This window comes from Sus scrofa, chromosome 12, assembly GCF_000003025.6.
Source record: "Sus scrofa isolate TJ Tabasco breed Duroc chromosome 12, Sscrofa11.1, whole genome shotgun sequence".
Classification (NCBI taxonomy): domain Eukaryota; kingdom Metazoa; phylum Chordata; class Mammalia; order Artiodactyla; family Suidae; genus Sus; species Sus scrofa.
In genome coordinates, this window is record NC_010454.4 from 2,690,610 (window position 1) to 2,716,876 (window position 26,267).

Here is a 26,267-nt window from a genome sequence, read left to right on the forward strand (position 1 = left end):
AAATTTTATATTTTTGTAGTAAATTAACTTTTTCCATTATGAAATGTCACTCTTCAACTCTGTTAAAACCCTTCATCTTCAAGTCTAGTTAATCTGTTACTAACATAACCCCTCCAGCTTTCTTCTGCTTATTGTTTGCATGGTGTCATTTTAAACTATCTTCTATTTTCAATTGATCTCTGTTGCTGACATCTCCTTTTAATTGGAGTGTGCAGTCCATTTATGTTTAGTGTAATTAATGATATGGCCAGAATTAAGTCTATCATTTTACTCTTTGTTTTCTGTTTGTGCCCCTGCTTCTTGTTCATTTGTACCTCCTTTTCTGCCTTCATTGTGGTTAACTTATGATCCACTTTAACTTACATACTGGCTTTGTAGCCTTATCCACTGTACTTTTTAGTGGTTGCTCTAGGGAGGACTGTAATGTTGATCTTTAAATTTTTTTCCAGTCATGAGACCGAATGAGAGAAGCGACATCTTTCCTGCATGGAAGGGAAGATGTCCCAGAATCGATCCCTTGCGTACCTCAGTGTCTAGAGTTTGGGAAGACGAGGGGTAACTAGCAAAGGCCTTGATTAAGGTGCAGAGGCATCCCAGAGAGAAAACGGTGTCTCTGAGGCCAAGCAAAGAGGAGCTTTCTAGGAGGAAGTGAATTAATGACTGTGTCCACATTGCCAAAGGAGGGGTGAAATGGGGGCTGAGGATTGCGTGTTTGGCCGTGTTGGCAGGGGTGAGGGAGTCACTGGTGATCTTGGCAGAAGTTTTTCCTGCTGAAGAGTGGAAGGAAACTTATTTAGAGTTACTTCAGGAGAGAATAGGGAGGGATGAAGTGGGAGCAGCACATAAAGACAATTCTTTTAAGAAATATTTCTTCAAGGGGGAGCAGAGAGGCAGTGCCATATCTGAAGGAGATTTGAAACAAGGGAGGGTTTTACTGTTGTGAGATTCTCAAGCATGTTTATATACAATGGACATAGTGAAAAACATAATAACAAAATCCAAACCACAGTTATGCATAGAAACAAACATATTAACAATGGTTTTATTTTGATTGTGGGATCATGAATGATTTGTACAATATTTGTCTTTATTTAAAAATCTGTACTTTGAATTTTTTCCCCTGCAATATGCTGTTCAAACATTTAACAGTAAAAAGGTGAAGTGGCAGAGATAATTAAATTAAGCAAGAAAACCAGAGCGTAGCTTTGTCATCTCCCGTAAAGCTAATTTTTTTTCCTATGAAAAAAGTATGTTTTCTCATGGCAAAAACATTAAAACAGTATAGAGGACTTCCCACTGTGGCTCAGCGGTAATGAACCCAACTAGTATCCAGGAGGATTTGGGTTGATCCCTGGCCTTGCTCAGTGGGTTAAGTATCCAGCATTGCTGTGAGCTGCAGTGTAGGTCACAGATGTGGCTCAGATCCCACATTGCTCTGGCTGTGGCTGCTAGCTGACCCCTAGCCTGGGAACTTTCATATGCCACAGATGCGGCCCTTAAAAAAAAAAAAGTAAAACAGTATAGAAAAGTTGAGAAGTAGAAACTAAAATCACCCTGACTGATCCTTTCTCTTAAAACCCCATTTCTATAGTTTATCATTAAAGTTGGTGATACATTTTCCCAGAAAAATTTATATATATTAATATATAATAAAACAATATATATGTGTTATGTATAAATATATACAACATACATTGTTATATACAATACACATATACTATATATTATATACATACACTATGTATAATATATATATATATTTCCCTTTTTTCCTCCTATATAAACAAGATTTTATGTATATTGTTCTGTAACTTGCTTTTGTGGTTACAGTTTTTTTTGAACACAGTGATCTGTCAGCACATATAGCTCTCCCTTGTTTAAAAGAATGATTGTGGAATATGCTACCATATGGACAGTCCATAATTTAGTGGATGGACCCTCTCCCACCCAGTGTATTTCCTGCTACCATAACAATGTCCAACTTAATGTATTGTATGTAAATGTTGGCTTACTTTTGAGGATAAATCAGTGAGGTGGATTCCTAGAAGTGGAATTGTTAAATCAAAGGCATGTGCATTTAAAAATTAATAAATATCATCAAATAGCCCTTCTAAAAGTTTTACCAGTTTAGTCCCATCTACTGCGTATCGTTCAATACTGGGTATTGTTAAATATTTTTGCCAGTTTAACACTTAATAATGGTATCTTGCTATTAATTGAATTTCTTTAATTATGAGTGAAGTCGAGCATCTTTTTCTATGTTTAGTGGCCATTTACATTTTTATGTGAACTGGTTGTTTCTCTGCTGGCTGTTTGTCCTTCACTTATTAATTTGCCAGAACTTTTTATTTATGAAGGTGATCAATCTTTTGTTATATGGGATGTAAATCTCCTCATTGTATAATTTTCTTTTAACTTTATTTTTCCTATACAGAAGTTGTTTATCTTTTTGTCAAAAGTCTTTTCCATTTTTGGTTTCCATGTTTTATGTGATATTAAATATTCTCCATCCAGGATTTTAAAATGATTCATTGTTTATTATCTAGTGAAAGTAACTTTGACTTTCTCTGTCTTTCTAGCTTTAAGCTCTGCATTCAGGGGAGTAGTTTGGGAGGGGTAGGGAGAGGATGTGGCCTCATCTAGCCTCATCTGGCCAGGGAAGCTTCTATATTCTAGGCTCTGGGGTTCCAGGACTCCACAACCACTCTCTCCAGCCTCCCAAAGGGATCAGAATGTTCAGATTTTCACGTGGTACCTTGAAAAATGTCCCAGGAGTTTCTGTTGTGGCTCAGTGGGTTAATAACCTGACATAGTGTCTGTGAGGATGCAGGTTCAATCCCTAGCCTCACTCAGTGGGTTAAGGATCCAGCATTGCTGCAAGTTGCAGCATAGGCTGCAGATGAGGCTGAGTCCAGTGTTGCTGTGGCTATGGTATAGGCCAGCCACTGCAGCTCCAATTTGACCCCTAGCCTAGAAACCTCCATATGCTGCAGGTGCAGCTGTTAAAAAAAAAAAAAGCCCATGTGCTAGGGCCTGAGGCTGAGTCTTGGGGATGCTAGGAAGCCTCCTCTGAACCTTCAACCGTTGACTGTCCCCCCTCCCCCAGTTCTGGGCCTTTCTCATTCATGCCTCACGGTTTATTCTTGAATTACAGAAGCAGAGAATTTTAGAGCCAGGAGAAACCCTAGAGATCACCTATGTCAGAGTCAATTTCATAGTTTAAGAAACAAGTAAGTCAAGGATGTGTGGACAGTGACAGGCCAGGAGGCCTAGACACCAGGTCTCTTTGGACCCGGCACTGACCCCTCACAGCTCACATCCTCTCTGAGTCTTTTTCCCTCAAGGCTCCCTAAGGATGCTTTGGGCCTATTGCCACCTGTTACCTGCACTCATTAGACAGAGTTGAACACAGTGGGTGCTTTATGAGCCCCCAGGAGTAGGCTATTGGTTTTGCAGGCCCACCATGTCCATAGCTCAGTTTGCCCTAAAGGTCCACTTTGGATGTGGAATTGAGCCCATCTTGGGGAACAGCAGGAGTGGAAGGGCTTCAGACCCCCTGGAATGGAACACAGAGGAATACGAGGTAGGAGTGGGGCTTACTCTGTTACCAGCTCTTGAGGACCTTCACAGGGGGAGGGGCAGCATTTCCAGCTGCTTCTTAGTGGCTTTGATGGCAGGTAAACAGGGGCTGACCCATGGTCAAGTGCAGGGGATCAGTAGTTTTTCAGTGAAAATGGAGCTTGAAGACGATGTTCAGAAAGCACACCAGAAATTACAGTTCTGGACTATGGGGCCTCTCGCAGTTACTCCTTCTTGCCTCCCATGGGTCCCCAAAGCCAGGTGAGCCGGGAAAGCTTAGTGCCAAAGAGTTGGAGCCACCGAAGACAGAGGGAGACAGGTTAAAAGCACCAGGCAGATGGGAATGGTCCATGGGTTATTTTGTGGTGGTTTAGGTGCTTGAATGGGGATTACAGATTGCTATGGGGATTTCTTTCAGACAGAATCACTTACAATTTTTAAAAATCATGCTAAAGTCTGGGTGACACCAAATTGCACTAAAGGCTGGTGGTAGCAATTGCCAGGTCTGGAGCTTGATCAAGGGCTTCATTTGAGCTCTGTGTGGTGGGTGTTGGCTGGTGGCCCCAGTGCCATGCAGTGATGGTCTGCCCACTGGGCATCTAGGACCAGGAGCCCCTGGGCTGGAGCTGCTGTGGCCTCTGCCTGCCCTCTATCCATGCAGAGGGGATCTACGTGTCCCCTCCCTCCACTGGTGCAGTGCTCCTACCTCTCAGGTGGCAGTGGTGCAGGATAGGCCATGCCAGGTGATCCACATCCTTCACTGTGGCTTCTTTGTACAGAGATAGGGGAAGGTGCTCTCTATGTCTCGGGGAGCTGCTAAACTGGGAGGCTCTTAGCCTCGATGTTAGTAGCTGTGGGTTCTCTCCTCCACATCCTGCCGCAGTGTGTGCAGGACTCTCATATTCAAACGGGAGATTAGGAGGGCTGGGCAGGAATTCCTCGTCTCCCTGGCGAGCCTAAGCTCTTCATCTGGAGTTTCTGCACCTGCCCCCTGCTCCCCAACCCAAACCATTGCAAAATCATTTTCTCCTCATCAGGGACTGAGTTAAACTCATCCCCCTCTCCTCTGACCCTCCCCTTCTGAGGGCTTCAAAGGTTCTGCAGGGCTTGCCTTGGGGTTGGGCAAGCCCAGTCCCCACCCCAGCCTGCCCTCACAGCTCTCTGTCATTGCCCCTGTGGGTGGGGCACACCCAGAGTGACATGACCCGGAGCTTGTCTGATGTGGTGACTGAGGGTGACTTCTAGTCTGGGCCACCCTGGCCAGTCCGAGGGTGAGCCCCCTCCCCCCACCCCCCGCGAGTGGCTGGGTCTTAGCCACTGCTCAGGGTCTGGAGGCATTGTCCCAGCACCTGGATGAGTGTATGGGGCATGGCTTCCCCAGGAGCAGCTCTCAGAGGAACCTGTGAGTGGTATGTAGGTGGCACTAAGGTGAGGAGGTTGAGCAGCTCCCTAAAGGTCCAGAGTTGTGTGTCTCTAGGACCTGGTAAAAGTGCTTGTTTCTCTTCTTGCTCTGAGACATGAGACACAGGGGTGTTTAGATCATGTGTTCCAAGGAGTATAGGACCTCTGGACCCCCTAACTGGGTGAGTACCTTGGCCAGCAAGGACTCTGGGTCACAGAAATGTGGGGCAGGTGGAGGCAGATATCAGGGACCCACAGATATGGGGCCACAGAGGCTACGAATATGACTTCTAGCTGACAGTAGTGGTGCCACCCAGTTGCAGGGGGGCCTGGTGGAGGACCTTGCCTTCTGGCCATGCCCAGCTTTTCTCCCTTTCCTCTGGCTTCTGGGGACAGGACAGCCTCCAGGCACCTCAGTCCCCTCCCCTAGCTTGTGTATGGATCTTACCAAATGTAAGTCTGATGGCAGAGAACCCATCCACGACGAATCAAGACTGTCCATGCTTTCAAATATTAAATCTGTTCAGAATATTAAATAATTTCCTCTTCAATGATCCCAGTAAATTTAATTAGTGCTTGTTCTCCCAATAGAGTTGTCTCCTGTTTCAGAGATGTTGCAGTCACAAGGAAGGAGGCTCAGATTCCTGCAGTGTGTGTGACTGGATGGTCTCCCCAGAGAGCCCTCTTGGCTGCAGGCACCCCATTTCATCAGCTGCCAGGTCCCTGTGCCTGGGAGGGAGGTGGCCAGGTGACACAAATCTCTGTCCCCTGCAAGCTATCCATTCTCTAGGAAGGGCAGACAGCAAGCACTTACTTTGGGGGTCAAGTGGTGTTTGGGTTCCAATAGCCCTCACTGTGTGTGATGAGAGGGCCCCGCTCTTTCTCTGGCCCTCTCATCACACACTCTGGGGGAAGCCAGCTGCTGAGTCCTGGGCCAGCTCTCTGAGTCTAGTTTATTGAAAGTTAGTTTCCTTATCTGTAATTTGGGAGCAATAACACTGACCTCAAGGCATTATTTCAAAGGTTAAATGAGAAAATGTATGTTAGGTGCCTAGCCCATAGTAGGAATTTAACAAATATTATTTATTTTCTTCTATTTTTTTTATGAATCAGTTTGAAAAGTATTTATTTTGAATGGTGAAACTTTCAGTTTCAAAATAATAAACTTCAGTTCAAAATAATAAACCTGAGTAGGGCCTTCTTCTGAAAGGAGCCAGAGGGAGGGTTAGAATGTGTCGCTGGGTCAGTCCTTGAGCTCCAGGGACACATGGGGAGCTTTTGACTGCATGATACCAGCAGATCAACCTGAAGCTTAACCTGAAAGGATCATCAGGAGGCTGAACTGTGCAATAAACTGCTGCACGTTTCTCCCTGGAATAAAGAAAACTGCTTTTTGGATGTGCTTGTGCAACACACTTTGAGTCTGGCCACTGAGCAACAAATAAAAATAACAACAACAGCAAATCTCCCTGATGAGCCAGTGGTTCATTTGCACAATTAGTCAGTGCATCAGGGTGCAGCTCCCTTGGCCAACTGCAGTCTGCTCTGGTGCTCCCTCGGCTCCTTGGTCAAAGGCATGGGAACCTTTCACTCCTGCAGGTAGAGCCCCATGTTTACCTGGAACTGTCCTGATTCTCCCCACCCTGTGAACTAGCATCCTGGAAGATAAACTGCCTCTGTGACATTTCTAATCACATTTAAAAAGTACTCCCCTGGAGTTCCCATCTTGGCGCAGCGGTAATGAATCCGACTAGGAACCTTGAGCTTGCGGGTTCCATCCCTGGCCTCGCTCAGTGGGTTAAGGATCCCGAGTTGCTGTGGCTGTGGTGTAGGCTGGCAGCCATAGCTCTGATTGGACCCCTAACCTGGGAGGTCTGTATGCCGCGGGTGCGGCCCTGAAAAGACAACAACAACAACAACAAAGTACTCCTTCCACTCTGAAGCATTGATAGACAAATTTGCATTCTTCTATCTCAGCAAATGGAAAGTGATTCCATTAAAAATATCCCATGCCAAAAAGTACTCCTTATATTTTTCCTGATTATAAATACAATTAAGGTCCAACATAGAAAACTTAATCTATATACAATAAAATTCAAAAAGGAAAATAAAAAAATTACCTGTCGTCCACCTGCACACAGAAGATCGCTGCCAGTCAGGAGAGTGCCTCCTTCCGCCCAGTTTCAGGGCCCGGGGAGTGTAAAAGGCATCATACTGCACACCGTTTTGTAAACCTTCCCATTTGATGGCTCATGAGCACTTTGCAGTGTCATTGAATAGTCTTCTATGGTAGGATTTTTAATGAGTGTGCAAATTATTTACCAAGCACCCAGGAGCTGCATATTCAGTTTGTTTCCAGTCTTTTGATGTCATAAGCAATGCTGCAAATATTCTAGTACATAAATTTTTCAGAATAAATCTTTGTGTTTGTTCTTGAGTTTCTCCCTAGGGTGAATTCCTACAAGTGGAATTGCTGAATTTAAGGTTAAACACATTTTGTAAACTTTTGATCCAGGTGCCAATCTACCCTCCAGGAAGGTTACACCAACTTCAACCCCACTGTCTAGTGCGGGAGAGGGTCATTTCCCAGCAGAAGCGCTGGATGCAGTCAGCGGTTTCAAATCCAGCAGGTGGAAAAGTGGAAGTGCGCTTTTATTTTGATTTGCATTGCTTTGGTGGCTGGTGAGATTAGACACCTTCTGTACTTTGGGGTCCTTTTAAAGTCTTCTTTCTAAGTCGTGTCCTCAAATCTCTGGCTCTTGTGGTCTCATCCATCATGTGTCCCTGTCTTTGGTGTTTCAGGATGGTGTTAGAGGTAAAGATGGGCCTGTTAACCTTTCTCTGGGGACTGGGGACTGTGAGGACCTTGGGACAGGGCAGCTGGGCTGAGAACAGGCTCTTTGTATTGGTCTGCCTGCCCAGAGAGGGGCGAGGGATGGTGGCGTTTGACCCAGACAACAGGGGAATTTGGGGACTGAGAGCTTGTTGTTTGACCTTGAATTTTTGCAGCTTGAGAATTATACCCTCCCTCCCCCAACACCTCTGCCCCTTGCCAGGTAGGACTTGGCCATGGAGCTTGTGGAAGCAGGGAGGAGAGAGGAGGGAAGGAGGCAGAGGAACTATTTAGGAAAAGAATGGGCTTCCAGAGGAGGTGGAAGGATGAAGATCTGGAACAGTGTGCACCTTACCTCTCCTGTCCCTCAGCCCCCCATGCCCACCAGCCATGCTGCCCACAGCGGAGAGAGCATGAGTACTGCTCAGCTGGTTTGGAATGGCTAGGTTGCTTCAGACAGAACTGTAGGCTCCCAGTCCTGGAGACAGACTGAGGCTCATGAGATTTGTCTGAAGATGTCAGCGGTGAGTCCCGTCACACAGGCAGCCAGGCGGGGCCGGGCACCCAGGCCTTCTGTCTTCCGGCCTTGGATGGTCCTCCTCAGCAGGGAAGGCCACCTTCCTGTTTCTCAGGATATGGCCAAGTGGGTTAGGGGCTGTGCGGCCACACTTGGTGAACAGCCCCTGGGAGTTAGTGTCTCTTTTCCTTTTTTTTTTTTTTTCCTCTTCCTTTTTACAGCTGCACCTGTGGCATATGGAAGTTCCTGGGTCAGGGGCCAAATTGGAGCTGCAGCTACAGGCCTGTGCCACAGCCATGGCAACACTGGATCCTAGCCACATTTGCGACCTATGCCACAGCTTGTGACTATGCTGGATATCCATCCCATCGAACGAGGCCAAGGATTGAACCCGCATCCTTACAGACACTATGTTGGGTTCCTAACCTGCTGAGCTGTAGCGGGAACTCCTAGTGTCTCCTTTGTAATGTTTATTTTTATTTCAGTGGAAATCTGCCTTGCCTACCCCAGGAGGCCAGCTGTCCTGAAGATATACATGGAGGGCACTGTGAGGGCTGTGGTCCAAGGAAGCTGGGGGTTCAGGGTCATTTATTGTCACTGCTGGGGACAAAACAAGACCCAGCCTCATAGAGGGGGTGCTGCCCTGGATGGGCCCAGGGGGCTGGGTCTGCTGGGCAGGGGCGGGGACCTGTGACCCCAGTGTTGCCATGCCTTGAAAATGTGTCAAAAGTGACACCTCCCCAGCCAACCTCCCAGCTTCAAGTGGAGGTTTAACACTGGATCAAGAAAGAAACATGGTTTTAGTTTTAGTTAAGATGTAGACAGGGCTGAGTGGGGAGGGAAGGCAGAGTGAGAGTTATGGCCGAGTTTCAGAGCAGGGAAAGCTGGCTGTTAGGAGAAATAGGGACATCAGCAGGGTTTGTGGGCTTCGCTGTCCCCTGGAATTAAATGTTGAAGTCCTCAGATCAGTCACCTTAGGATGTGCCTGTATTTGGTTGTAGGGCCTTTAGAGAGGTAATTAGGTTAAGCTGAGGTCATATGGGGGACTCTAATGCAACCTGACAAGTGTGCTTATGAGAACAGGAGGTTAGGACACAGACATGCAGAGGGACAGCCGTGTGAGGACACAGCGAGATGTCTGTCCACAGGCCCAGAAGAGAGGCCTCAGAAGGAACCCCCCTGACGATTCCTTGATCTTTGACTCTTGCCCTCCATACTGAGACTTAAGTGTCTGTTATTTAAACAGCCAGCCTGTACTGCTTTGTTTCAGTGGCCCGGGGACACTAACACGGGGCAGGGTGCACTGTGGGCAGCCCTCCTCATGATGAGCGCCTTCTCCAGGGTCAGCTGGATCTGGAGGGAGGCAGCTGCTATTCTGCTATTGCCCTGGTCAGACAGAGGGGCTTGGAGCTGTGAGTCTCGCTGCTGGTGGTGACTGGCCTTTGTGGTTGGGGACATGAACAGGTGTGTTTGTACAGGACCGTGTGCACAGAAGCTGATGGATAAGGTAGCACCGCGAGGTCTCTGGGAGGAAGTATGGAAATGAAGCCATAATGTAAAAGTGTCTTCTTTGGGGAAGATCTTAAAACAGAAAATGAAATGAAAAATAAGGATGAATTCAAAGACATAAACAACTTAGGTTCTAAGAGGCCTGCGATCCACCTGCCTTTTCTTTCCGTCTGTCATTCATTCCTCTGCCTCCTTTGGGCAGCTTACAAGTCGTATCGCTAACACACACCCTGTCCTGTAGGATTATGTGCTGTTACATGGGTGTTGGAAGTCATGCAGTAGCAAGCACCCTGTGGGGGCTGTATCACAGGCGACCACGTGTCCCTCAGCCCTCTGTGTATGTGAGTTTTCAGTGATGGGTGGGAGGGCTGTGCTTGGTTTCTAGAGGACATCGGGTCATGTCCCAGTGCACCTGATGTTGTTTCAGCCACCCCACGGTGGTCTCCTCAGTTCGCAGAATCACAATAGAAAACTTGTAAGTAAATGAGGTGATGGACATTAACTAAACCTATTGTAGTAATTGTTTCGTTATATATACATATATTAGATCATTATGTTGTACACCTTAAACCAGTAAAATATGTCAATTATACCTCAGTAGAGTTAGAAGAAAAAAAGTTTATGGAAATAGTAAAGGTCTGAGTTTTCCATTAAGGCACTTGGTAGATTGCAAACTTTAATAATAAAAGCCATTCAGAGTTATTCAGTGGGGTGTTCTTTGTGACCATGTTAGTTATTGTGATTATTTAATGGCTGTACCCTTAAAATGTATATCCTCATGGCAGCCCACCTACTCAGCAGAGCGCGGGAGGGCTCTGTACTAGGTTCTATCTGGCTTAGACCAAACTCTTCAATTGTGCCTTCAACCTGGGGATGCGACAAACCAAAGGACAGGCTGATGTGTCAGATGGAAGAATCAACACAGAAGATGACCAGTTGGATTAAATTTAACAGGAGTGAGTGAAACCTCCAAGCCCCGCATGTTCTGACTTATATGCACAGAAATGGTGTGGACAAAACTGGCTGGAAGTGAGGCAGCGTGTGTTGTAGTGACTCTTAGGATGTCTTAGAGGAAACCCCTTGTCTGAAGAGGGAGAATTCTGTGTCCTCTCTGCCATCTGACTGCTGTGGGGCTGGAGCCAGGACTTGTGCAAAATTCCACGAGATTCAGCTGGATGATGACCATAGCAGATTGCAGGTCCACATGGAGAGGAAGGTTTACCAGCAGTGCAGGCTCTCCCTGATGGGAGGCTGCTGTGGGAGGAAGGGAGCGGCTTGCCATGGTAGTGCCCAGGCGGAGAGGAAGCTCGTCTGGGCTACTGTAAAAGAGGTTCCCTCTAGAGGGACAGGCTGGATCAGATGATGGTCAGTACCTGCCTTCTCTGAAGCTTGTCTGATTTCATTATTAATCCCCCTGGAGTGGGTTGAATAATGTCCCCAAATTCATGCCTACCTAACGCCTCAGAATGGACTTTATTTGGAAATAGCGTCTTTGCAGATGCAGTTAAAATGAGGTCATGTGGATTAGGGTGGGCCCTCAATCCATTGGCTGGGGTTCTTATAAGAAAGGGAAGAGGACACATGGATAAGGCCATGTGGAGACAGAGGCAGAGATTGGAGTGATGTGGGCATAAGCCAAGGATGCCAGGGGCTGTTGGCCCCAACCAGAAGCCAGGAGGGAGGCCTGGCAGGGTTTCTCCCTAGAGCCTTCAAGGCAGCATGCTGACACCTTGATTTCTGACTTCTGACCTTCAGGACTGTGAGAGAATACATTTCTGTTGATTAAAGCCCCTGGTTTCATGTTACTTTGTGAGCCCCTGGAAGCTAATACACCCCTTTGCCTTGGCCCTGGAGGTCTCTGTGCAGCATCATAAAAGGAAAAAGCTCTCTTGGTTTTACTCTTGTTTTAAAGACCTTCAAGTCAAATGGAAAATTCTTGCTATTTTTCATGATGCTACATCCCTTGCCTTTTCCTTTTAAAAGTATTTTACGCTCATAGCCAATGTTGTAACATCCACAAACATCTTAATGTGTTTACCGTTTGGATAGCTGTAAAAAGAAAGCATGTGCTTCCATTGTGGCCTTGGGAGCACAAAGCTGAGCATGGCAGTGCCTGGGTGCCTCCCAGCTCTGCTTCCTCCCTGCTACTCCACCTGGCTCTAGCCATGCACCCATCTTGCCGTTCTCCTCCTCCTCTCTCTCTAGCCTCCGAATGCGCTTACATTCTCCTCTGGCTAAAGGAGATGAAGACAATGGGATGAGAAAATCAGTTAAAATTCATGCATTTTGCCTATGCAGTTCTAAACACCTGGATCTTGGGAATCATGGAGAAACCAGATCAATTTTCCAGCATGCATCCAGATGTCTCTCATCCTCTGGACACCCCCAGCATCTGCTCTGCCCTCTGGAAAATCTGTTTGTCCAGGCGGACGGGCACATCTTCAGCTCAGGCAGTCTGCATCATCCCTCTGTTCATGACCTTGCTCAGATTCGGCTGAGCACATCCACACAACAGGGACAAGAGTGCTACTTCTGTGGAACAAGCTTAGCACAGACCTTCCCACAGGATCGCCTGGGGTTGCCTAGCAATCTGACAGCACTCTGCCTCAGCAGACACATGCCTCGGATGGATTTTTCCTATTTTTAATTTGTTTTCTGGGTGGGTATTATTGTGCAATCACAGGGAGAGCTCAAAGACATGGCGTGAGTCCCACTCAAAGAAAGGAGATCTGAGAAGATGGGGAAGGACCCAGCTGCCCCTTGAGCAGACTGTGGCATCTGTTCAGGGAGACTCTTGGCTCTGGCTGTTGCCCCTGGTTATAAAAGTTGGCCAGTGCCCGGGAACCTTCTGCTGGCTCTCCTCACACATTTCCCAGGCCTTCTTGGCTCTCGCAGATGTGAGCACTGTGGGCATGGGACCCTGAGCTGCCTGGATCTCCCTCTGACATTTCCCAGCCACGTGGAAAGAGAGATGGGACTATTTGCAAGTGGTTCACCCTCCTCTGGAGAAGATAAATGTCAGAACTGAAAGCAACTTGGTACTGATATAGAGCTGCATGCTCTTAAATAAAATATCAAGTCTGGAAGTGTGTGTGTGTGTGTGTGTGTGTGTGTGTGTGTGTGTGTGTGTGTGTGACATTGCAGATGCACCTACTGCTCCCCTGCATGTGAAAGAAGAGGGAGCATGGCGGGGGTGGGGGAAGCACTGCTGGCAGAGCCAAAGGCTGGGTTCAAGGCCTGGAGCTGCTGTCCGTGTGCTGGGAGACCCTGGCAGGGCACCTGGACACGCTGGCCTCAGTTTTCTCATCTCTCTGGAGTTGCCTCCAGCTCTGAAATGCTGTGATGACATCTGTGACAGTGAGACCAGCAGAGGGGATGAGATCTGTGAGGAAACTAATATGAAGGGACTGGTGATGGAGCCTTGAGGAAGGCTGGCATTGAGGGAGAAGCAAGGGGACCAAATGGAGGTGTGGAGGGAGCTGCCTCCGAAGGAAAGAGCAGAGAGAGTGTGCTGTCATTGGAGGATAAGGGAGAAGGTTCTAGAAAGGGAGTGGAGAGTGGACCTTGAACAATCCGGTGCACCAAGGAGGGGGCACAGTCTAGTTGGTTGGTGACTCCCATCCCTGGTGACTCCAGTGGGACCATTTCTGTGGGGTGTTAGGGAGGAGGTAGGGCCTGTTTGTGATAAAGGGAAGGGGATGGCAGGAGAGCAGCGCTCGGATGGTTGGATCTGAAAGGATAATGAGGACGCAGCATGCTTTTGGGTTGGTGGCCTAGGATCTCTCAGAACAGGGAAGGTGGAGGAAGAGGAGGCCTGAGGGGGCTAGACTCGGGCAGGATTTGAAAGGAAAGGGAACAGATAGAGGAGGTGAACACGTACGGAAGGTGTGAGGGAGGAAAGCTGCTTAAATCTCAGCCTTCTCTTTCTCCTTGAAAAAGTGCTGTCAGGGACTTCCTGTCATAGAAGTGAAAGTGAATCTGACTAGCATCCATGAGGACACAGATTTGATCCCTGGCCTCACTCAGTGGGTTAAGGATCTGGCGTTGCCGTGAGCTGCAGTGTAAGTCTTAGATGCGGCTCGGATCCCGCGTTGCTGTGGCTGTGGCGTAGACCATCAGTTACAGCTCTAACTCGACCCCTAGCCTGGGAACCTCCATATACTGTGGGTGCCACCCTAAAAAGACAAAAAAAAAAAAAAAAAAAAAAGGTTCTGTCACTTGGTCTGCTGGGAATCGGAGTCAGGAGGACCAGAGGTGGGGACAGTTTGGGAGGTTGCTCGGGTGTGAAGGAAGACTGTGAAGCTGGTCCGGACTCCCCAGCTGCTACGGAGGCTGGGTGCCCCCCTACCAGCTGTGAGCAGAGGCCAGGGCCTGAACCGGCTGGGCCTCCATGCTGTCACTCATTAAGTTTGTGGGTTGGTGCCTCTGACCTTCAAAGGTTTCCTTGTGACCCATACTTCACAAGGTCTGGAGAGATACAATCCCTAGATCCCTGCGGAATTGAAGCTTTTGTATAGCTGCCCTGCATTTTGTGTGCAAGAATGTTAATGAGTGTTTGAATAATAGGTTCCTGCAGGCCCTGTGGGTCTGTCCCTATGTGAAAGTCATTAAGATAAGGAGCACTTCTCTGCAGTGTCCTACCATGGCCCAGACTACAGCCAAATGTCCACCAGTGGTGGTGGCGAAGTGGAAATATTTATGTATTTATACATAACATAAATATTGGTGTGTATGTGCTTGTGTGTGTGTGTGTTTGTGTGTGTATGTCTGTGTATAGAAAGAGAGACAGAGCCAGAAAGGTCCATCCTTACCAAGGAGGTTATGGCTGTGTTGTTACCTTATAATTTACTCTGATAGATTAAAAGACCAAACAAGGAAGCCCAGTAATGGGTGTGAAGTACTTGCTCCAGCAGCCCACTAGCTGGTCAGGAAAGACTGACAAGGCCAAAGAAGTCCCCTTAGATCATGTTTTCCTCCAACGTTTTATTGTTGTATCATCCTCTGCTTATGTGCAGAGTGATCAATACTGGGAACTCGCCATGGTATCCTTTCTGTCTGTGGCTGCTCTGAGTTGCTACTCAGATGGAGGAGCCTGGTAGAAGATAAGAGGAGTAATCTTTGGGTCACAGACTGGGCTCACCTGCCCAAGAATTGATTAGAACCCTTTTTAGGGAGTCAGTGGAGCCACTGAATGGAGCGTGACATCTCTTCCAGGAGTCTCCAGACAAGGCCGTGAGGACTTACTGGGGAACTGAGGGCTAGCCCCAGCTGAGATGTCTGGCAGGTTGTTGGGGCTGAGGGAATAGGCTGATCTGAATTTTCTGTTTCTTAGCTCACCATGGCCATCTTCTTGTTTCTCAGAAGACAAGGTAGGACACTTCTGATGAGGGAAATGAGTATCTTCAACTTATACAGGTTCCAGTACAAGCAGAGGAGAGCTAGAACTCCATCAGGACCTGGCCCTAGCAGGCCAAGTACAGATAAGAACTTGGGCCAGGAGCATCGGGCATTAAACGGGCATTTTGCTGCCAGGAGGTATTTTAGCGACAGTAACCCTCAGCAGGTCTGTGTACTGGCCAGTTGGACACATCACCACTCTACACTAATCTGGACAGCTGTGCTCCTTTCTTCTCCCTTCTTTCACATTCTGTGGACTCCCTCCTCTTTCCCTCTCTTACTGGATGCACTGTTTCATCAATCCCTTGTCATCCTCTTTCATGTTTTACTCCCTTGTTTTGTTGGAGCATGTCCTCTAGTAGCGTCTTGAGAAATGGAGCGTGGGAGGTGAATGTGTTTGAGACTTTGCACATGCAAATATCTTTATCTTAATCTCACATTAGCTTGTTCATGTGGCTAAGTAATGGATTTTAGGCCTGAAAATATTTTCCTTTAGTACTTTGAAGGCACTGCTCTATTATCTATTCGTTTCTTCTGTTGTTGAGACTTGTGAAGCATATTCTTTTTCCTGCTCTTTCTTTTATGGATCCTGGGAACTTGTGGAAACTTTTCTTTGTCTTTAGTATTTGCTTTTCATGATAATATGCCTTGATGTGGGTCAGTTTCCATCCATTGTGCTGAGAACTTGGAAACTCATTTCTGGGAAAATTTCTTGAATTAAATAATTCTCTCTCTTAGACAGGGTGGGATGGAAGGGAGGATTCCTTTTGTGTGGATGCGGGGCCTCCTGAACTGGTCATCTAATTCTTTCATCCTTTCTCTCTTACTTTTCTCCTCTTTATCTTTTTGCTTAGCATTCTGAGACATCCCATCCCTCCTATCTTCCAACCTGTCTGTTGAGGTTTTTGTTTCTGTTCTCACATGTTTAATTTTCCAGCCGTTTTTGTTCCCTAAATGTTCTCCTTAAAATAGCATCCTGCTCTTAGTTCATAGATGCAATATATTCTCTCCTGTCTTTGAGGATGTTAAAAGTGGTTATTTCTCCTCTCTGCCTAATATCTGTTTCCTCAAAATTGCCTCCCCCCACCCCATTCCCCTGCTGCTCCCCACCTGGCTGTTGGGTGGCTCTTTCTCTTAAAGGCTTTCCTCAGATGCCTAGTAATCTTGGGTTATCTACTCTCATTTAGGGGAGGGGACTGCAAAGCTGACTGAAAGGTCTGAGGATTGGATGGGCTTATTCACTGGGGCTTCACTCTAGGGAGACTGGCTTAGCTCTCTGCTGGGAAACAGCAAAATTATATCTTTAGGTTTCTCCTAAAATCTACAGTGTTGGCGGGGGGTGGGGGGTGGGGTGGGGAGAATTTTCTAGCCTCTTGCCTGGAGGAGGTTGGTACTGTGGGGGCTGAGTGGGGCTCTCAGCCTTCAGAGTGCAAGATACCCTCCTGTCACTGTGCCTGAAGTCCCCCAGGCCACAGACCTCCTGCTTCACCCTCCTCAGGGAATACCCTTCCATGGTGGCCAGCCATCCAGTGATCTGGAGTGGGCAGCCTTCCAGGATCTGCAGGCTCCTTAAGCAGATCTCACCATTCCTAGCTGCCTTCCTTGCCTCACAGATACCTGCTCCACAGTTCTGAGCCTTTGGAGGTTCTATTTCTCAGCTTTCCCCATGGTGGGTTTAGGACTCACCTCTGCAAGGCCAAGCACACTTGTCTGTTTGCCTTCCTGCTGTCCACATTTTGTTGGTGGTTTTCTTTTCTCTGTTCTCCAGCTCATTGGGGTTTATATCTTCAAAAAAATCTCTTCTGGTAGTTTTAGTGGGGTTTTCAGAGGGAGTAAAATTAGCTATGTGTGTTCAGTTGTCATTTTAGGCCCTGAGATAAATCGCCTTTTGTTTCTTTCCTAATTATTATTGCAAAGGACAGTTCCTGGTTCTTCCTCCATGGCCTTACTTTTTTTTTTTTTTTAAATGAAGTTTCCAAATCAGAGGTTTGTAAAATTCTCTTCAGTGATATCCTGAGATAGGAACCCCCCCCCCCCCCCGGCTGGTCCTGATATGAGGACATACAGATTGGTCTTGACACCCCTTTCTGGCCAGATCCCCATTCCACAGCAGTTTGAGCTGGACAGACAAATTCCCTGGGGCTTGTAATGAGGCTATCCTTGCCAAGGCCTATTCCTGATGGGGATCCCAATGTGTAGGTCCTGTGACTGATCCTGCCACAGATGCCAAGTTCAATCTGCCGGCACGGGTATCTGAGCAGACCTAGGTCTGGTGTGCTAAGCACTGGCTGGGTCTGGAGAAGGTTGGGAACAAGATTTAGTACTGTCTTCAGAGAGCTCTTCTGGAATAATCCAGAGGAGCTTCTTATAGTGATCTCGCCTGTGAAGCAAAAGGCCTGCCTATAGGGAAATAGGTAGGTGATGGGGAGTGGGTGGGCCCAGCCAAGAGTTGGAGGCCTGGACCATGGATAGCAGAGGACAGAGATAGCCAGCTAGGTCTTTTGAGCAGGGATGTGCCATTTCAAATATGTGAGCTGGGAAAGTTCAGTCAGCCAAGCAGCTGATAGACAAGGCATCTGTCAGGTTGGTGTTTAGCTGTGGGGCTGAGAAGCTAACTCGAAATCGTATAGCATGATTCCCACTGACCAAGACAGATCAATGATCCAGAAGGCTGGAGGGTCAGCAATTAAAAGCATTAAGCTCATAAGTGGAGCTTAGCCACTTGTCTTGGACACCATCTGTCCTTACTCTTCAGGAAAGGTGGTGGGCAGCGCAGAGCCCCAGGCACGGAGGAGCTAAGTTTATGTCCCTCCTTTCACTGTCTCTGAATTCTCCAGGCCCATAACAAATCCCAGATCCCATGACATGCTTTTTGCCTCACAAAGAAAAGCAGGACAGTCAAATACAGGAGGAAACTTATTGTTCCAGATGCAGCATCCAGAAGCAAAAGTAACCCAGGACAGGTTTTTCATTTGCTTTTAGGTTGAAAATCTCTTTGAGGGTGCAACTCACTTCCATCCCAGCTCTTACCCTTCTCAGTGGCCCTCCAGACACTGCATCCACCTGTCTTTTGTGTTAAACAGGAACAAGGGTTTGCACAATGCTGCGGTTCTGTTTGGGACAGTCAAGGCCTTTCTGCCTGTCTTGGGTGCTGACCACACTGCTCTCCATGGGTCTCATCCTGCAATCGCAGATGGTCCCCACTCCACTGGCCTTTAGCCTCTGCTTTCATTCTTCTCCCCCCCCCCACCAAGGCGAGATACTCTCTCAAACACCACCAGGGTCCCTTCCCTTAGGATGGGGGAACTGGGAGTGGGCACAGGGACTACTTACTCTTCTAATTTTAAGCAAATTCTAAGCTGATCTCCTACAGTGACAGCCCTCTTTCCAGCCAAGGTGGAAATGTTTGAATTGGTTGGGTTGGTCACTTTGGACAAACATCCCAGCGATGACCCTGTGGTTACTCACTCTGGGATTCCCAGGAAGGCGAGGTACCGATTTCAAGCCCTAGTAAGGGGTCGGGGTTGGTGGACAAACTAGAAGAGGAGGCCAGGCAGTGGAGTGGCAGAGGATGGGGAGAGGGGCAGACATTCACCCTTGCTGGTTGCGTGAGTCTCATTTCTGGGGGTCCCCAGTGTTGTCCTTTCTGGGCCAGGGCCAGGGTGGCAGGAGGGTCCTGTTAGGGGCTGCCTGGCCTCAGATCGCCTGGAGGGAGGGAGAGGAGGCGGAGCGGGGACCGGAGGGCGGCGCTCTCGGGGACCAGGGCAGCTCTGGGTTCTGGGGTCCTCTGCGCCTCGCCCACCTCTCTCTCGGGTCAGCTGTCCTCCGGGCGGGCGCGCAGCTGGCCTCAAGGGTGCGTCCGGCTTGCGCTGGCGGGGCTGTGGCCCTCCCCTCCTCGCCTCCCTTCCTGGCGGTGCGGCTGCCGGAGCCCCCTCCCTTGCTGCGCGCTCCGCCCGGGCCGCCGCCGCCGCCGCCGCCGCCGCGTGTTCCTGCTGTCTCCTCGCTCCAGCCGAGCGAGCCAGAGGAGCCAGGGAGAGGGGGAGAGAGAGAGAAAGGGGGAGGAGAGAGGCGAGAGGGAGGGAGGGGGAGAAAGAGAGAGAGAGAGGGAGAGAGAGAGAGAGAGGGAGAGAGAGAGAGAGAGGGAGAGAGGAGGCGGCGAGAGAAGAGCAAGTGCGGAGCCGCGGGGCTGCTCCGGAGCCGGCAGAGCCTCCTCGGACAGCATACCCCGGCCCTGGCCCCAGTTGCTCGCGTGGTCAGAGGAAACGCGGCGGCGGCCGCCGGAGCTCGGTCCCGCGCGCCCCTCGCCGCCGGCTTACCGGTGCCCACGCAGCCCCGGGACGCCGCTACCCTCTCGGCGGCCGGGATGCAGCCGGGGCATGGCCGCCGGGCCCCTGTCACCTGCCACGGGGAGCGCTGAGCCCGTGAGTAGCCCGGCCCTCGCTGCCAGCGCTTCGCCCTGCAGCGGTCATTACCTTCGCGTTGAGCTGCCTGGGCGCGGGGGTGGAGATGGACACAGCCCGGGGAGGGGCGCACGGGACCCCGCAGGGGGAGGCGGGGCTGACGGGGGCGCGAGGTTGCGGAGAGCGGCTAGGTACCGACCCGAGGGTGCACAGGGAGGGGTGGCGCCCTCGGGGTCAGGGGTCTCCGCGTGAGGTCGGGGCTCTCCGGGTCCCTCCTGGGCCGGGATCGGGCACGTGGTCCAGCTGGCTGCCGGAGGGGCGATTTTGTGAATGGGAAGGCCCCCGGGTCGGGCTCCATGGAGACGCCGGGGAGTCCCGCGCGCTGCGTGGCTGTGGTGGCGGCGGCGACGGCGGCACAATGCCCGGCTCGGGGAACTCCCTGGCGGGGGGAGGCAGAGCACGAGGAGATCCCAGCCTCGCGGGGCGCGTCCGGGTACGCGGCTGGAGCTCGAGCGGGTGGGAGCGGGTGCTCAGCGACCCCCCCCATCCCCCGCGGGGTGCAATGCGCTTCTCTTCCGGCACCTAGGCCCCAGGAGCCCTGCCCAGGTCCCCGAGGAGAAGGGTTCACTGGAGGCGTTGATGACCTATAGGAGTTGTGGGGAGGAGGGGTCTCCTACGGGTCCCTAGAGAGGCTCCGGGCCCGCAGCGTGGCGCCCTGTGTGCTCGAGGGTAGAGCGATAGGGGGCAAGCCGCGCGCAGGGCCCTCCAGGGGACGGGCTCGAGGCGCTCCCCGCGGAGTCTCCGGAGCGGCGACCGAGAGGCTCGGGCGAGAACCTAGGCTGTTTCTTTGAGCTTCAGTAGCCCCAGCGGCAGGCACAGCCGGGCGGGGAAGATGGCCTCAAGGCGGCTGGGCACACCCCGGCCCAAACTTTGTGCCCCGGAGGCCTCAGAAGCTGCGAGCTCTCTGGGGTCCTCCTTGGGAGGGCTGTCCCTCGCGGCACCCCCAGGATGCCGCGAGAGACAGACCTCGTGAGACCGGCCGCGCGACCAGCCGGCGGTCGTAGCCTCCCCAGACGTGCATGCCCGCAGTGCCCAGGCCGCTGGGGGCCCTCACTCAGTGCGCACTAGGGCGCCGAGCCGGTGTGGACAGACATTAATACCCTACCCTGTCCCAGAGCGGCCCCAGAATCCGGGGTCTCACATGCGGACGGGGTGGGGGTAGGGGAGCTGTATGGTCCTGGGAGTCCGGGACTCCATCCCTGCTCCGGGTCCAGCCGTGTGAGGAGAAGCTCCTTCCTGATGGAGCTCTCCAGCTTTTGGGAGGGACTAGATTTATTTTTTTAAAGGACCACTGCAGAGCCACTCACGCTGATGCTGGAGATAGCCTTGGTGGGGGCAAAGGACAGGGACAGGATGCACCCAGCCCTCCACCACAGGTAGAGGTGAAGTCCCTCCCTCCGGTGACCAATTGCTAATTTTCTACTGAAATATCCCCTCTGCTGGGGGATGCCCTGGGCTTGCACCCAGGAGCCTGGGACACTTAGCACCAAGCAGGTGCGAGGCTGGAGTGGGGTTGCCTGTAGTGAGGTTTTTCAACTGGAAGCCCACCAGGTTTTACTGGTCTGCAAATAACCACAACCACCACCACCACCACAACAATAATAATAAAAACATTGTAGCAAACCCTGCTCCTTAAGTGTGCATCGTTGATTTGGGTGGATGTCTTAATTAGGCTGTGTTAATGGGGATATTACTCTCATTAAAGCCAGACCCTCCAGGTGAGTGAAAATTGTGAAGGGAGAGAGGGAGAAAGTTGCCGTGAAAGTGCCACCTGATGAAAGCAGGATGTGGGCAGGTGGGGGCCTCCCTCAGGCTGTACGAGCTAGGAGAGTGGGCTTCCAGGGAGGCAGACGGGGTGGAGGGGTGTCTTATGAGCACCAGGCCAGCACCCCTCTCCCTCCTTGCCTCCGTCTTCGAACCTGGAGCTCCTTTTCGAGCTGAGGACCAAGGCTACACCCTTGTCCTCCTGGAGACTGGAGGCCTCCCTGGATGGGCACTGGGCACACTCCTGGAAGCAGTGCTTAATGCCACATTTCTCAGCTGGGAGCTTCTGAGAGGGTATGGCAGACCCCCAGAGGGTAAGGTGAGAAACTCTGAGGGGTTAGGGAGCAGAAACAGAGTTGAGGGGTGCTCTGGGTCTGGTAAGGCAGCTGCATGCAAAGGGGAGGGTTTGCCACGGCTGTTTGGGCTGTTTGTATTGGAGCTGCTGGGGTTTTCTGGCACGAGTCGCCCATTTCCAACAGCAATCCCCTCCCCTATTAAAAGAGGACTTAAATGATTTATCTGATCCCCCCCCCCCCCGCAACAGGGGCCTGGGCCTTGGAAAGACTGTTCTCAGATAGCCTCAGGTCTTCTGGAGAAGGTAGAGTCCAGGAAAGTCCCTGTAGGCCAGGCCCTGACTCTCTTGGGCCTTCGTTGCAAATGCCCTTTGTCCAGTGCCCTGGGACAGGAGCTGCAGCTGGGCCGGTTGTGTTTATGGCCCTTGCACAGGAACTAGAGGCGGAGCTGGAGGGAAGGCTGCCACCTGCGCAGACCCTGCCTCTGGGGAGCTGCGGGTGCTTGTAGCTGGTGCAGAGCCAAGGACAGGGCCAGGGCATGCAGGCTGCCCTCTTGCCCTCCTCCCTTTGATGTTGTCCCGGGGCCACTGGGGGCACTGCAGGTGTACCTCTTCACCCCGCCGCCGGGAGAGGAGTTAGCTTGTGGACAGCAAAGAGGCAGATTTAGGAAGGAGACAGATGGGAGAATTCTTGGGTACCACCCCAGAGTGGGTCCTCTGTTGTGTTCCTGCCAGTTACTCGACTTTGAGCATTACTGATGGCTCATGAGAGAAATGGGGAGAAATTATGGAGCTCTTTGGTATCTGGGGAAGAACTAGGCATGGTGGTGGCCAGAGAAAATGCCATTCCCAGTTCTGGATCCTTTCCAGCCTGGTCCAGCTTGGGCACTGCCTTTACCCTACAGTTTTCTTTACAGGCCCCCTCCCCCATTCATCCGTGGCCCAAGACACCTTTGTTGTGTGATGAGTAGAAGCTGGAGGCACTTTGCTCGTAGGGCAAGAGATACTGGTTGATTTATTCCCACCTCCTGTACATGTACTGTTATTTAATGCATGCTTGTGGATTTAGGAGTGAAAGAATATACAGGAGAAGGAAGCTTCTGTCCCACCCAGAAATGTTGGAGTGGCGGTGTTGTGGGGGGCAGTATAATGGGCCTGGAGGAACCACGCAGGGGGAAACATCTCCCTGAGCATGGAGTGACAGTGCTGGACCTGAAATTGAAATGTTATTTTTCAGCGGTTGTAGTGTGGGGTTTACCTCCTCTAGCCCATCCGTGTGCCTGCAGTTTTTGGTCGGTTGTCTCTGTGTTTATTTATTTCCACATTCCTGCTTGATACTCTGTTATAAAGACAAATGGAACCTGACTCGCAGCTGACATTTGGTGAGGAATTTTTTATTTTTAAACAAGTGAAGGGGAAAAACCATCCTGAAACTTCCCCCCTTGAATAGAGACGCTGTGCTCCTCCGTGGGCACCTGGCTTTCTCTAAATCCCCGCCTGCAGCAGGCCTTTTCTTCCACCCAAGGTACTGGCTTTATAAACACATCCCATTTGCACCTACATCTTTTTGATTAGCTGCAATATCTCCCCACGTTCTTTTATAAAGCAGCGCATTATTTTCACAGGTTCATGAAACATTCAGACAGCCTAAACATCTTATTTTTTGCTGCCTCTCTGAAGTAGGTTTCTCCCTGAGCCATCACTGTCTCCCTTTTATTTATAATGTTCTAGTTCCATCTCCCTCTTTCTCCCTCCTGACTGTCTTTCTCCTCCCCTTTCATGTCTTTTCTCCACCTATACTTTCTGAGTGATACGGGCACTTGATATGTGACTTTCTCCTTGAATTACGTATGAGAGTTGAGAATAGCTCCTTTACTAGTTGGATGGGTGAGTACATAGTGAGGTCTGTTTTTTTGTGGGGGATCGCAGGCAGAAAAATGAGTATCCTCATTTAAAGAAATACCTCGTGACATGGACTGATTTGGTTTGTAAAATGTGCATTTTAAGTGCAATGTGCTTAGTAAATTAATTTTCTGTCACAGTTTCTCCAACACATGAGCTAACACCAGAACAGGCCCTAGAAGGTGGCTTGAGATAATAAAGAGCATAAAATCTGTTACTTCCTTTGAAAGCGTTTTTCTTTAGTAGCCAGGGGAAAGCTCACAGTATACAAATTGCATTTTGGAAAGTGTTGCCAGGATCCAGGTTGAGCAGAACTGAATGCTCTGGTTCAGGAGCTAGGGTTGCTGCACAAGGGAGGCCAGCCAGCAGGGCCCTCAGGGGCCTGGGAAAGGACCACCAATTTTATTGTAAATTCAGGGACCCGAAGATGTGTTCGCTATGACAGGGTCCTGTCCTTTGGATCTAGTTTCTGAGCTTTCTCAGAGCTCAGAGTAGGGCTGAGTCCTGCTGATTCTACCTGGGGAGTGGGTTGTGACTTGTTGGCATCAGTTTGTCTTGGATGAGGTGGGTGTATGGTTTCCTCTGAGGACCAAGAGCAAAGCAGTTTTGTGGCAAGGTTTTTTTTCTTTCTTTTTTTTTTTTTTTTTTAAAGATTGTTTCAAATCAGAGCATATTCCCAGCAGAAGAAAAGAGGGAGAATATATGTATTTTGAGCAGAATTTTACCACATATTGCTTTGGTCAGTGGCTCTCTGAGAGCTTCCTCCCAAGGTTCTAGAACAGAGGCATGGGTGAAGAACTATCCTGTATCAAGCCATGCCAGCTGCCTCCCAGACCCATTCCCGGTCATCAGCTCTGTGTCCCAGGTGTCTGCTGTTGCTCAGGGAGGTGGGTCAACCCTTCTGGTGTCGGGAGCCCTGGGCTGTTGCTGGAAACCAGGAGGAGAGGCGGGTGGTCAGGTATGTCTGTTTTGGCCTTTTGAAAAAATAGTTCTACTCGCAGATAAGGAAGCTGCTTGGGGGCAGACACATGCTACCAGCCAGATTCTGCACAGTTTCATCAGCCTCCTTTTGGAGGGCCAGGTGAACTGATAACACCTATCTTTTTCTATGGAGGAGAAAAGAATTTCATGGGCCTCTACTTCTCTAAGGTATTCATCTTAGTACAAAATTCTCCCTCCATCAAATCAAACAAGCAAAAAAGTAACCCAAACCTCCCCTCTCCCCCAGAGATCCTCTCTCACGTGGCCGCCATTACAGTTGTGTGGGCAGTACACTGCACAAACTTAGGGACTGTTCAGAGCTCTGTCTCTGAATAGGTGGAACACTGTAGCCCTCTTCAGTATCTCCTTGTCTCTGATACCAAATGAGACTGAGGGATGGAGGTGGCAGGAAAGGTGGCCCTCTGGAGTCTGAGTCCCTTCCTTGCACCCCTGAAGTTTGTGTCTTTGAGCACCAGGCTAAGTATCACATCTTGGGATAGTTTTCTTTTAGGCATGGATAATGAAAAGCACGCTGTTCTTGTTGGTGAAAACTTTTTATGTAAAAATGGGAAGCCCTGTTGAAGCCAAAGAACATAAACACAAACCCCACCTTTAAAAAGGTGGGTACAACTTGGAGAAAGATTTAAAGAGGCACAAACACCTAGGTACATTTAGAAATAATTTCTCACTAAACTTTAATAGTTCAAAATCTTTCCTGAATCTAAATGAGAGGTATCTCTACAGGATTAAATAGAAAATAACTCCTGATTTTTCTGGCACTTTTCTTTTAAGGACGGGGTGCAGGGCAGAGCTCCAGGGTCTGTACATAAGAGCTTCTGGGTTCCTTGAAATCAAAGCTCCTGCTGATGACTTCTCCCCCACCCCCACACTTCTTTTGGCTCTTTAACCTTCTGTTTTCAGCAAGAAGTGTTAGGATGAATTTCTAATACTTCAGTGAGATCACCACATATGCCATGGTTTCCCTATGTTTCCCATCACCATGAGATCCAAGAAAAAGGAAAACCAGAATCATGCCTCAGACTGGGTCTACACACAGGCTTCTGTTGGCTCCACTCTTTCCCAATTCACTGTCCTGTCCTCTCTTCTCCCTGGAGGTCTAGTCTGAGTCTTCATTTCGTTAGTCTCTGTGTTAACAGGTGCTTCCCCGAGATTGCATATCTTGGCCATTCCTCCCATCAGCTGATTATTATAAGAACCACTCTTTACCCCAGGGACACACACATTTAGATGCACATTTAAATGGAATGCAATTTCTGAACAAAGCTGTGAGTTAATTACCCTACTCGAGATCTCAAGTTCCTTAGGGGTGCAGGGAGCAGATTCCACACATGCCTGAGCTGCTCCAGGAGGCTGTGTGCTGGGGACCTGAGGTATGAGGGCAGGCGCTGACTTCCAGGGCAGTGGTGTTGACTGCAGCATGCTGTAGAGGAGGGCATGCTGACTTGCCCACCCTGCGACCTGGGGGCAAGCTCTTGAACCCTAGATTACTCAGCTGAGAATAGGGACGATAACACATGTTAAGGAGCTGGCACATAGTAGGCACACAACAACTGGTGGTGACTGTGAACCTTCTTGGTGCCATCTGCCTGTTGGAGGAATGAGGATCTTGTC

General features: G+C 49.7%; 1 long non-coding RNA gene across 2 annotated transcripts in view; it reads left to right on the forward strand.

Annotated features, from left to right (window-relative positions):
• Positions 19,301-26,267, forward strand: part of LOC106505381 — a 396,508-nt gene continuing 389,541 nt past the window's right edge. The window contains exon 1 of one of the 2 annotated variants that reach the window (XR_002336944.1): positions 19,301-19,657. This is a non-coding gene — a long non-coding RNA (uncharacterized LOC106505381). The remainder of the gene's footprint in view (positions 19,658-26,267) is intronic. The other variant, XR_002336943.1, reaches the window with a different exon arrangement.